This window comes from Prionailurus viverrinus, chromosome F1 (assembly GCF_022837055.1).
Source record: "Prionailurus viverrinus isolate Anna chromosome F1, UM_Priviv_1.0, whole genome shotgun sequence".
Classification (NCBI taxonomy): domain Eukaryota; kingdom Metazoa; phylum Chordata; class Mammalia; order Carnivora; family Felidae; genus Prionailurus; species Prionailurus viverrinus.
This window is the reverse complement of record NC_062577.1, coordinates 3,353,741-3,365,109: the sequence shown is the minus strand read 5'-3', so window position 1 is coordinate 3,365,109 and position 11,369 is coordinate 3,353,741. Positions and strand designations below refer to the sequence as shown.

Sequence of the window (11,369 nt, the reverse complement as noted above, 5' to 3'; positions counted from 1 at the left end):
AGCAGTGCTGCAATGCACAGTGGGGCCAGCCCTTGGCCTCAGTGTGCCTTCTACAGGCAGGGGCACAGAATGACCCGCCTGTGGGTCTCCCCCTCCCCATCCCCCACCCTCCCCACCAGTATCCCACTGACCTCTACCCTTAACAAGTTTAAGCTTTCTGGGTACCATCATCCCAAACTTATTCACTCATTCATTCATTCACCATTTTTTAGCTCCTAAACAAAAGTGTTTGGAAAGCCTTTGGAAACTAGACATTTAAAGAAACTTTCTTTGGACCACCAAAATGGTATGATTGTGATCCCACTGCAGTAAAATGTTTAAGACTATAGGACTCACACAAGAAATTGAAAGAACACTCAAATCCATGGCAACTTTGGCATTTGCAAGCTTTGTGATTTAGGGCATGTGGCTAAAGACTCCTAATCTGTCTAAAATGGTGGTGACTAAGTATGCAGCACGTGTTGGGCACTTTGGGGAATACAAGATAAATGAGATACACATTCTGGCCTTACTGAACCTCCAGTAGCTTTGAGAGCAGAGGTGCTCGAGATTGTGACACACAGACAAAAACAGAGGTGTTGCGGGTGAGAGAGGCAGAGGCTCCTAGGCAATTCACGCAGGCCATTGATTCTTTGCAAGTGTGGATGTCGGGACGGAAATACACTTGGTTTGGGTCTAAGGAGTGGGCAGGATTTGGATGCACAGAAAGAGGTAGGATTTTACCCCAGGCAGAGGAAGCATGAGAGAAAGCACTCAGAGGTGGAATGAAGCTCAAGTATCAGGCTCCAGGTAAGAGAACGTGCTTTGTGGTGCTTGCTTTTTTGCTTATTTATTTGCGGTGAAGAATACTCTTGACCTAGTGTGTAGGCGTGGAGGAATTTGTCCAAGAAAAGATTTTAAAGGTGTGTTGAGGGAGTGGTAGGCAAACAATGGCAGAAAGTCCTGGATCAGGTGAGGGGCATGGGGCCAAGGGGAGGGATGGGCATTGTGCAGAGAGAAGGTAAGGCCAAGCCAAGCTTGAATGTATGCAGAGGCTCAGACAGAGCTCACGGGGTCTGGGGAGCCCATCCCTAATGGCATCTGTGTTCTCTATGACAGGTTGGCATCTGTTGAGTCAAAGGAGCCAGGGCGTGGAGACTGAGAAGGTTGATGAAGATTTAGAAGCTCTTGTTGCTGAGCAGTCCTGAGGGCCCGGTTGAAATTGAGCATCATGCACCTGCAGTGGAGCCAGACAGGATGGTGATCTCTTCTAAAAGTCTGAGCAGGGGAAGATCCAAGAAAAGGAGGCAGACAGAGGAAGCACAAGGGGGCCAAGTCATACAGCAAGCAGAAGGAGATGAGATCAGTGGCGAAACACGGTAAGTAAAAAGGTGGAGTCAGCGCTGGGTTGGAAGGGGGTCTTGGAGCAGTGGATGAATCTTCTTTTCTTTGAGTAGGAAGGGGAGAGGATTTTCAGAAAATTTTCTGTCCCTGAAGATTAATGCATTGAGAATTTCATTGTGCCAGGGCCAATGATAAAACTGACAAATAAATAAGTTTTCACAGATATATTTTAATGGCATCAAAAAATAATGAGAAGGAAGTATGCAAAAAAAAAAAGCTCTGTGGTTCTTTATGAGAACCTATTCTTTTTTTTTTTTAATGTTTGTTTGTTTTTGGGAGAAAGAGAGAGCGGGGCAGAGAAAGAGAAGGAGACACAGAATCCAAAGCAGGCTCCAGGCTCTGAGCTGCCAGCACAGAGCCTGACGTGGGGCTTGAACTCATGAACTATGGGATTATGACCTGAGCCGAAGTCGGATGCTTCACCGACTGAGCCACCCAGGCCCAATGTAGAGACCTTGGAAAATAATCTGACTCAAGGAAGGCAGATGGATTTAAACTGATAAACTATCTCCGCCTGCTTGTTGGTGGCTGCTTGGGGTGTCATGTTGAAGGATGGGTGTGAGGACCTAGGTGAAACAGCAAAACAGCAGTGAGGGCCCAGAGGAAGGGAGTGGTGGGCACTTGGCAGTACCTGTCATTCATAAAGTATAGGCCGAATATCGAAGCTTTGTATTTGCTCAGGTAGGTCACCAAAATAGTATCAAAATCTTGTGCAGATGACTTAATTTGTTATTATCAGTTCACCTTAGCAATCCAACATAAATTTACCTATATCTTTCTAGATCGCAAGCATTGTTTTATTTGTAGTGCCCTTTGAGCTCTTACACAGAAGATGACACATAAGTACAAATTGGAATAACGTGAGCAATATATTTTGTTGAGTAAGTGTTTATGTTTTGTCTGAACTAAATTACTGAAGGGAGAACTGTTTGCTTTAAGTGAACTATGTCCATGGAAACATGATTCTAATATCTTTCAACTCCTGGAAGCTTTAGAGACATTTGCACTTTAGTGGGCTGAAAACAATAAAGAGAAATGTAATGGTTATTCTTTATTATCAGGGAAGAGAAGAGATTAATGTTTACTGGGAGCTGTTTTAGGATCTTTCTGTGTGTTCTCATTTAGGTGACCCTGCAAGTGGGGAACTGTGTGAGGCTGAGGGAGGTAGGAATTTGCTCCAGGGCAAACAGCTCCCAGGTAGCAATGGTAGAGCACAAGTTTATGTTCTTTCCATCACCAGGAAAGAAGGGTGCGTGTGTGTGTTCCACCTTTGCACATGGATAACTTACCCGAACTAAAAGAAAATGCTACCACACTACCAATTTTGCACATAATACAAGGCAGAAATTATGGTCACTAGAATGCTGGAATCATACCTGTTAAAAAATTGCTTTCATTTTTTTTTTATCAGCAGGAAGAGAGGTTTTAAAAATGAGTCCATCTGGGTTTGCTTTAAAAAATGGATCAGTAAGGAAGGCAAAATTGTACAAGTGGATATTATCAATCGGTACTTCCACATGTGTGCTAGACTTAAGTGATCCTTTGATAACACTCCTCGGATCCTGTTTGGTTCCTTTCCTCTTGTGCTATTAGAGCCCACACTGGGTTTATGCTTTCTCTCATAACCTTTTAGTTAAGATGTGATGCCAGTCCTGGAAAGCTAAGGCCATATTAGCCAGCTGAGCACTACAGAGGTACTGATAGTCATAAACAAAAGTAAGGTTGAGTGAGGTTGGTCCTCTGAAAATCCCAAGACAATGACAGCTTGTCATCCTTCAGAGGGTTTTTCTGCGGCTCAAATATAAATAGTTTTTCTAACTAAAAAACAAATCTAACATATTAAGTGTTTCATTGAAAGCTCCAATTATGTCTAGGGTTTTGTGCTGAGTTTATTTTAAAATGTATCTTGAAAAGCCAGTGGTCCACATTTTCCCCTAGACTTACACATGATGAGAATCTGTCCCTTTATATTTAGCTGCAGGCCACCTAACAAGTTCTTAGGCGAAACACATTATTTGCTAGTACAAGAAGAATAAATACTGTATTTGGAAAGTTCCAGTGTTCTTCTTTAAAATATCGCTGTTTCCATAGCAATAACATAATGTACTAAAGAGTAGAATAGTGTTTCTTTAGAAACCACGTGTATGGATGCATGTTTCCATGAAGGGCTTTGAAGCATCTCACCTGCTTGTGGCCCCAAAACAGAACAAAGATGATGGATCACCTTATGAGATGGAACTTGGTATTTTATTGCCTGGTTATACATTAGGTTTCTGCTTTTAGTCACATGTGTAATACTTTCTTAGGCTCTGTGCTCTGAGAGGGTGGAGAATAGATTTATATTCATTCATTCATTCATTCATTCATATAGCTGGTAAGTATTTATCAAGCACCTATATGCCAGATATGGTTCCAGGCACTGGGGACTCGGTGACATCATGGAGCTTATAGTTCCATGAAGAAAACAAGAAACTTCCTTTTAAGTAATAAAGCATGTCACATTGTGTGCAAATATACTGATGAAAGTGCTCCTTGATGACGTTAGTGATGTTTTAAATACTTTGCAAGCACCCAGCGTCAAAAAATAACACTAAAAAGGTAAAGAATAAGACAAAAGGGGGGGAGGGTTAGGAACAATCATAACTGATACCGCGATTCCCAGGTGGTTCTGCAGGCATCTGAGAGGATCGATCTGGGATAAGCCTCGCGTTACAGGTAGCAAAGGGTGCTTTAGGGGGTTGTATAATTAAGGTATGGCAAATACACTCAAAGATTCGGGACAGTGGTGAGTTCTGTGTGAGTGAATGCTCTTTGGGAAGATGTGGTATGTCTCTTAGGATATGACTGTGATCTTTAAAACTCAGATGAGGTCTCTTTGAAATACCTACCTCCTCTGTATTTTGACTCGGGTCGGTGCCTTTGCCTTCCTGTAATCCTCCATATTTGTTTCCTGTGCTGACTGTGCCCTGATGAGCCCCACCTTTCTCTGTACCCCCACTCTGACTCCTAAAGCCGGGAGTGTGGACGCCTGGCTGGCGTGTCACTGGGAACGGCTGCTTCTCTAGTTAACTAATGGCTGTCGAGCATCTGGCAGAGGGGATGCAGGTCACGAATGTCTCCATGCTGGGTCATCACTATTCAGAGAGAGAACAGTAAAAGGAGCAGAGTGTCCCCACCCCCTCCCTGAGGCCACACATCTTTGTCTCCCACACAAGGCTCCACTTGTGCTTTCAGTAGCGAGACCTTGAAATATTTAATGTCTTAGGAAACCTGTGTCTATCTGCCATGTGCAAGGTCCTTTCGCGCCACAGCCTTGCTGATGCCCTGGTCACAAGCAAGCAGCAACCTCTTGACTCTCCCAGACTTTGAAAGGTTTGGCTATCTGTCCACGTTTGCTCCAAAAAGGTCTTGGTTTGCAGACACTTCTCAAGCCGCCATGGGAGCAGAAGGAGCTTCGTGGGCCAGATGTGGGGTCACAGAGTCAGAAATGCTCCCAGCGTGGCCACCCTTTCTTCAGAATCAGACACGTTGACTGGCCACCCCAGATGCCTTCTTAGACCCTGCTAATAAATCAGTAGGCAGCAAGGTCACAGAAAGAGTGCTGACATGTAAGCACATATTTTCAAGTAAGCCTTTCAAACTTTTGCTTTTGCCCCCAGCAGGGCCAGAAGTCCCAGAGGGAGGAAAAATCTAAACTCTATCAAGGAAGTGAATTTTTGGTTGCCAACCACCCAATTCTTTTAACCACTGTGATTCTACCCAGATGTTCTTTCTTAATGCAAAAGGCATCATTTTCTTGCCAAGAAATGGAATGATTGATCAAGCCTTCTCTAAATCATTTCATCTTATCCGTTCCCATCTGAAGGAGCAGCCATTGCATTAATATTAATATTCTTATTGTCTCCCTTGAGAGAGGAATGCCCCAGTAACCCCCCTCCCAATTACTGCCAACACTTCGGGGATATGAAGTTAGAGGAGGAAGCGACCAATGCAGGGACTGGAGTTGTTTTATTAGCAACAGCTGGTGGTAGTCCCCTGCCCCCCCCCCCCTTTTTTAACGCTATGCCTGTCAGATCCAGCTTCTTAAGACTGGATGGCAAAGGGTAAGACAAGAACACGGCATATTTCAGCTTTTGCAGGCAGAAAAGGGGGATTTATGCTAACGAGGGTGCAGGCAGAATTCAGAAGCTGATGAAGAAACTTTGCAGAATTATCTGCTCTCAATATTGTGTAGGTAACATGTGAGCAATTAGACAAACATATTGAGTAACTGAAACCACCTGTAGGCTTTGAAAAAAAAAACCCACCACTTTGTCTTTCCTTCTCGTTTGTCCAAGATACTTTTATAGAAATAAAAATGTGGACTGCACATGTCTCACGTGTATCCTTAGTGTAACTTTAAGTATGTTTATGATCAAGGGTGGAGTCTGTAACACCAGGACTCACTCAAACTGTGTTGGAAACACTTGGCCATCAAAAGGGAACCTGTGCCATTTGCCCAGCAAGGAAATAAATCTTCCTTTACTCACGTTTGCCCTGATTTCTATCTGAGAAGCCCAAATGGACACTGTTTCATCTCATTTCACATTTGGAATCCCAGGTAGTCTTTGCAGGATATTACATTCACATACGGAATCTATATTTGACAGAAACTTTTGGCTGGTCAAACATATGCCCTTTGCAATTGTAGCTGTTCCATTTTCATCTACTTTTCCTAATCTGATCACAATTGAATGACTTTCATATATATACTAAATTACAGAGCATATACCACACTGTCAGAGTCATGAAACCGTTCCAGTTTTCTAAAATACCAATTATGTATCATGCAAATAAGAACACTTATGAATCTGCATATGAAGCCACATTGTAAGTGTTAGTAGAAAAAGGGCATGCTTGGGTAGTGTGTGGCCTGCTCAAGTCCATAATTAATAACTATTGGGACAAAACGGTTAATATAATCTCCAAAATATGGATCCATGATACGCCTGCCTCTTGGGGAGAGGGACTAGAACAATGCCAAATGGAAGGAACTCTTGGCTGTCCTCCCTATTTCTTTCATATGTGACAAATTTAAGACATGTATTTCTTCCTTTTGGAACAAATATTTTTAAAAATAAAAATTTCGCAAGATAACAGTAACACTTATAGGAAGGACTAATGCTTGATACTGGGGTGGAATCTTAAAAACGGCAACACTAACAACCATGTGGAAGCATGGCCCCTCTCTAGAATGTGCCATTTCGTGGACTGCACATTCCCTAGTCATCTTCTTATCAGAGGGAAGTTCACTGCAAAGGAGGCAGATGTCCCCGCTGTTGGCTGCCATTGTCTGCTTATAGGATAGTTCAGTGGGTGCAGACCTGGGAAATTCATTTGCTTCTTGAAATTTATAAAACACAATCTTTCAGGATTGAACATTGGAATATTATTTTTAGACACTGTTGTGCTAATGTCCCCCCCCCAAGACGCCCACATCCTAATCCCCGAAACTGTGAATATGTTACCCCTTCCATGGCAAAAAAAGACTTTGCAGATATGACTAAGTTAAGGATTTTGAGATGGGGAGATTAGTCTGGATTATCTGGGTGGCCTAATGTGATCACAGGAGTTCTCACTGTGGAGAGGAAGGCAGAAGAGTCAGAGGTAGATGTGGCTATGGAAGTAGGTCAGAGTAATGGGGCATGAGAAGGACATTACTTGCCATTGATGGCTTTGAAAATAGAGAAGGAGGGTCTCAAGTCAAGGAAACTGGAAAAGGCAAGGAAATGGACTGTCTGCTAAAGTCTCTGGAAAGGAACAGAAAACACTGTGGACATTATGATGTTAGCCCAGTAAGACCCAGGTCTGACCTCAGTGCTCCAGAACCATAAGACAACAAATTTACATTGTTTTAAAGCATGGAGTTTATGCTAACTTAACTTTATGGCAGCAATAGGAAACCAGTTCACCTGGGATACATGTTTCTTTTTGCTTCTGAGGGTTCTATTTAGAATCAATGATACTGACGGCTTCTGGAATATTATACCGGAAAACTCACCAAGACTCAAACCCAGACAGGGAAGAAAGTGAATATGGAAGAATAAGGATGTGTCCGAAATGAGTAAATGTAACCAAACTACTTATCATTTCAATTGTGTTTTCTGAGGTGCCTCAGAGGAAGCTGTGATTTTGTTTTCAAGAAATGCAGACCTTGGGTTGGCATTGCTGACATTTGGTTTGATTTGGAATTTAGAGAGAATGGCAATATGCTTTCATGTTAATGATTAGCAAGTAGTAATGCAAAATCCGAGTTTTATTTATTTTTAATTTTTTTAATTTTTTTTTTATTTTTGAGAGAGACAGAGACAGAGAGTTGGGAAGGAGCAGAGAGAGAGGGAGACATAGAATCCAAAGCAGGCACCAAGCTCTGAGTTGTCAGCAGAGAGCCCAACGCAGGGCTGGAAATCACAGACCTCAGGATCATGACCTGAATCGAAGTCAGATGCCTAACCAACTGAGCCAACCAGGTACCCCCAAAATCTGAGTTTTAGTGCCTCCATTTTTGGTTAATATATTTGCCTCACAGCAAACTAGGTAGACAACAGCCAAATTGATATCTTTAATGTTATTCAAGGGCATCTTTTAAATCTGTGGGAGAAGTCTTGATCAAACAGTTCCTTTTTGTCTCATTCTCTTTCATCAGGGAAGTTACAGGTGGAAAAGACTCACTAGATCATAAATTAATGATCCTGTGTTAATGCAGATGTCCCCACTAATTAATAAAGAAAAATAAAATGCAAAGCTTGAACATATCTAAATACCTTTTAGTCTGGGGGAAGATTAAAAATTCTCCTCATACCTACATGAAATTTGTTTACATTTTACATAAAAAGTAGAGATCTAAACTCCTGACCCTAACTAAGTCTTGATCTCAGCGATTCTTTTTAAACAGACTTTCTCCCAAACCAAGGGACAGGCAGAATTAGGCAATGCCAAAGAAGTCAGAGATATTCTCATGATGCTGGGTCACTAGGCACCATCCCCCAAGTAGAGCCAGATGCTGAAGTCACATAGTTGTTTCCCAGTGCCCTTTTCTGGTACTCTGATTTCCTTCTTGGGGGTTCCAGGTACCCAATGCATGGGAGCTGTAAGCCTAAGAAGAAATGGGTCACCAGAATGGGAGTATGGTTTTCCAAAAATAGTACACTTAAAATGGAAGCTAATAAGAATCAACATAAATGAATCTGGGAGCTGAATGCGTTGTATGACCTAGCCCCAGAAATCACATAGTATCATTTCTGTAAAATCCTATTGGTTACCTCAACACCCCTACTTCTAAGAGGGGTTACACAGGGGCATGATACTAAGGTGTGAGACTCATAAACAACCATTCTGGAGGCTGATTACCACAGAGTAGATGGTTTTCCTTCAGAGACATTAATAGGGTTTGCTCTCTTGACTTCATGTGACAGAAACACTTCCTTCAGAACTGGAAAGTTGACATAACTGTCTGCCCACATTCTCTTCTTCCAGAGCAGCGACACCCAAAATGAAAGTATGGAACTTCAATGGGAAGACTGATGTCATTAGTATGGAAAAAACATCTGCCAGATAAAATCATGTCCATGAACAATCTCCTCTATGTTCTGGGAGAGAGCCTGTCTTTCTTCTCAGTGCAAGCAAGCAAGTAGCTACAAAACAACTTCTGCCTGAGGTTCAACCAAATACTTCAAGACTTGACTTTGGGGAAGTCACTCAATTTGTATGGATAAATGTCATGTTCTCTTTCACTTCCCTGACAGAGCCTCTTGGATTGTATCTTTTCATTACACGTAGTTAATGGATAATTTAAGGCTCTGATGCTGATAAAATTGACAAATGTTATGCAGCGGTGGGCACAATTTTCAAATCATTGGCCAAGTCTTAGATGTGAGCACATGCCAATGTCAAAAGCAGCAAGACACAATGGTATGTTGTGCCTCCTTGTTTACCAGAGAACCAGGTGGGTTGATGCCAAACACACCATGTGCTTTATCAGTTCAACAAATACCAAGATATTGTGTCTACGGCAGACCCTTGTTTGGCAAAGAAATACCTTTAACAATTTTGAAGATGTCAGTGCCCTTTGAGTTTTCCAAAAGGGACTCACCAAATAGGAATTCTCTGACAGTATCAGAGTGCACCTCATGGACAAAAACCAAGAACTGGATACATTGAAAGATGTCAGTAACTGTCTTCAAGGGAAATGGCTTATTAGTGAATTCTTCCTTGACCTTCATCAAAGGGCTAAAAGAAATGCTGAGGATTCCGGAATGGATGAGTTTATTTGACAGAGATACTGTTTCAGTGTTCCTTCCTGATCCAAATTAGAAGGCTCCTGAATGTTTTCCAGGACATGCGGTTTCACAGTTGTATATGGATTCTTTTCCTTAAGAACATTATAAGCAGCTTTGAGAGATGCATGAAAACAGAGTTTTTGTGTGAAGCACAGCCACATTTTGGTAAGGTTCCAATCACAAATAACTACCTTTCCTGATGTGCGGAGAGGATAGACAGTTTAATTGGATTTGTGTTTCCATAGGGAGGGTCTGTGGCTTTTGTAATCCATGATATTCAATAGTAAAATAAACAAAGATACAGACGACTTATCAATCGTTTCTTTTCTATGACATTTTCTCCAATTTAACCTGGGCCTATGTAAAAGGGCAGAGATACTAGGGTGTATTTATTTTCACTAATATCTATGGGAAACTAATTTCAGTGCCATATCAGGGGAGCAATGATTTTCGCCTTACCTGACCATGTACAATAGCATCCCTTCCTATCCTGCACTTGTTGGACACAAAACAATACCATAATAACATGGTTGATAGTAAACGCTATCCTTGAAAACATTTTTTTTAAGTTATTTATTCTGAAAGACAGAGGGAGCAGAGGAGGGGCAGAGAGACGGGGAGAGAGAGAATCCCAGGCAGGCTCTGTGCTGTCGGCACAGAGCACAATGCGGGCCTCGAACTCACAAACTGTGAGATCATGACCTGAGCCGAAACCGAGAGTCAGAGGCTTAACTGACTGAGCCCTGCAGCCACCCCAACACTTTTGTTTTTTTAATGACAGCAATGATCAAAGCAACGGAAAGGCAAAACAAAGAAAAATAATATTCCCATAAGGCTCATCTGTGAATTCTCTTATGGACTGAATGTTTGTGCCCCTCCAAAATTTATATGTTGAAACCTATCTGTTGATGTGATGTTATTAGCAGGTGGGCCTTTGGGAGGTAGTTAAAATTAGATGAGGTCATGAGGGTGAGGCCCTTGGAAATGACATTGGTGCCCTTATAAGAGTCATGAGAGAGTCTGCTTCCCTCTCTGCTCTCTGCCTTGTGAGGACACAGCTAGAAGCTAGTAGTCTGCAACCCAGAAGCGGGGTCTCACCAGAACCTGACCTGAACTCTGATTTCTAGATGCCAGAACTGTGAGAAACTAATTCTGTCGTTTATAAGTCACCCAGTGTATCGTACTTTGCTATAGCCTCCCAAACTGACTAAGACAAATCCCCTAGGAAATATTGCCATATTCACTTGATTTCCTGTCTTTTCCCTACTAGACTAAGCTGTTTGTGGGCAGGAACCGTGTCATTAATCTCTTTGTCCCAACAATATAACAAAATCTAAACAAAATAGTTATTTCTTAAAAAACCTTCTTATGGCATAAGGTACCAGTTACTAAGTTTTATATGCCATCTGTAAATCTCAGAGTGATTAACAGTGCTGGCCCCATAGTGTGTATTCATTAAAAATTTCTTGAATTTTTTTGAGCCTTGGGTGGCTCAGTCGGTTAAGTATTTGACTTCGGCTCAGGTCATAATCTCACAGTTCACCAGTTCAAGTCCCACGTCGGGCTCTGTGCTGACAGCTCAGAGCCTGGAGCCTGCTTCAGATTCTGTGTCTCCCTCTCTCTCTGCCCCTCCCCTGCTCTCTCTCTCCCTCAAAAACAAATAAACAG

At 42.1% G+C, this 11,369-nt stretch overlaps 1 long non-coding RNA gene across 1 annotated transcript; it reads left to right on the top strand.

The window, feature by feature from the left end:
• Positions 1–1,028: 1,028 nt before the first annotated feature.
• Positions 1,029–10,009, top strand: LOC125155579 (uncharacterized). The gene is made up of 2 exons (XR_007148279.1): positions 1,029–1,358; positions 8,899–10,009. It is a non-coding gene; the product is annotated as an uncharacterized LOC125155579 (long non-coding RNA).
• The last annotated feature ends 1,360 nt before the right edge of the window (positions 10,010–11,369 follow it).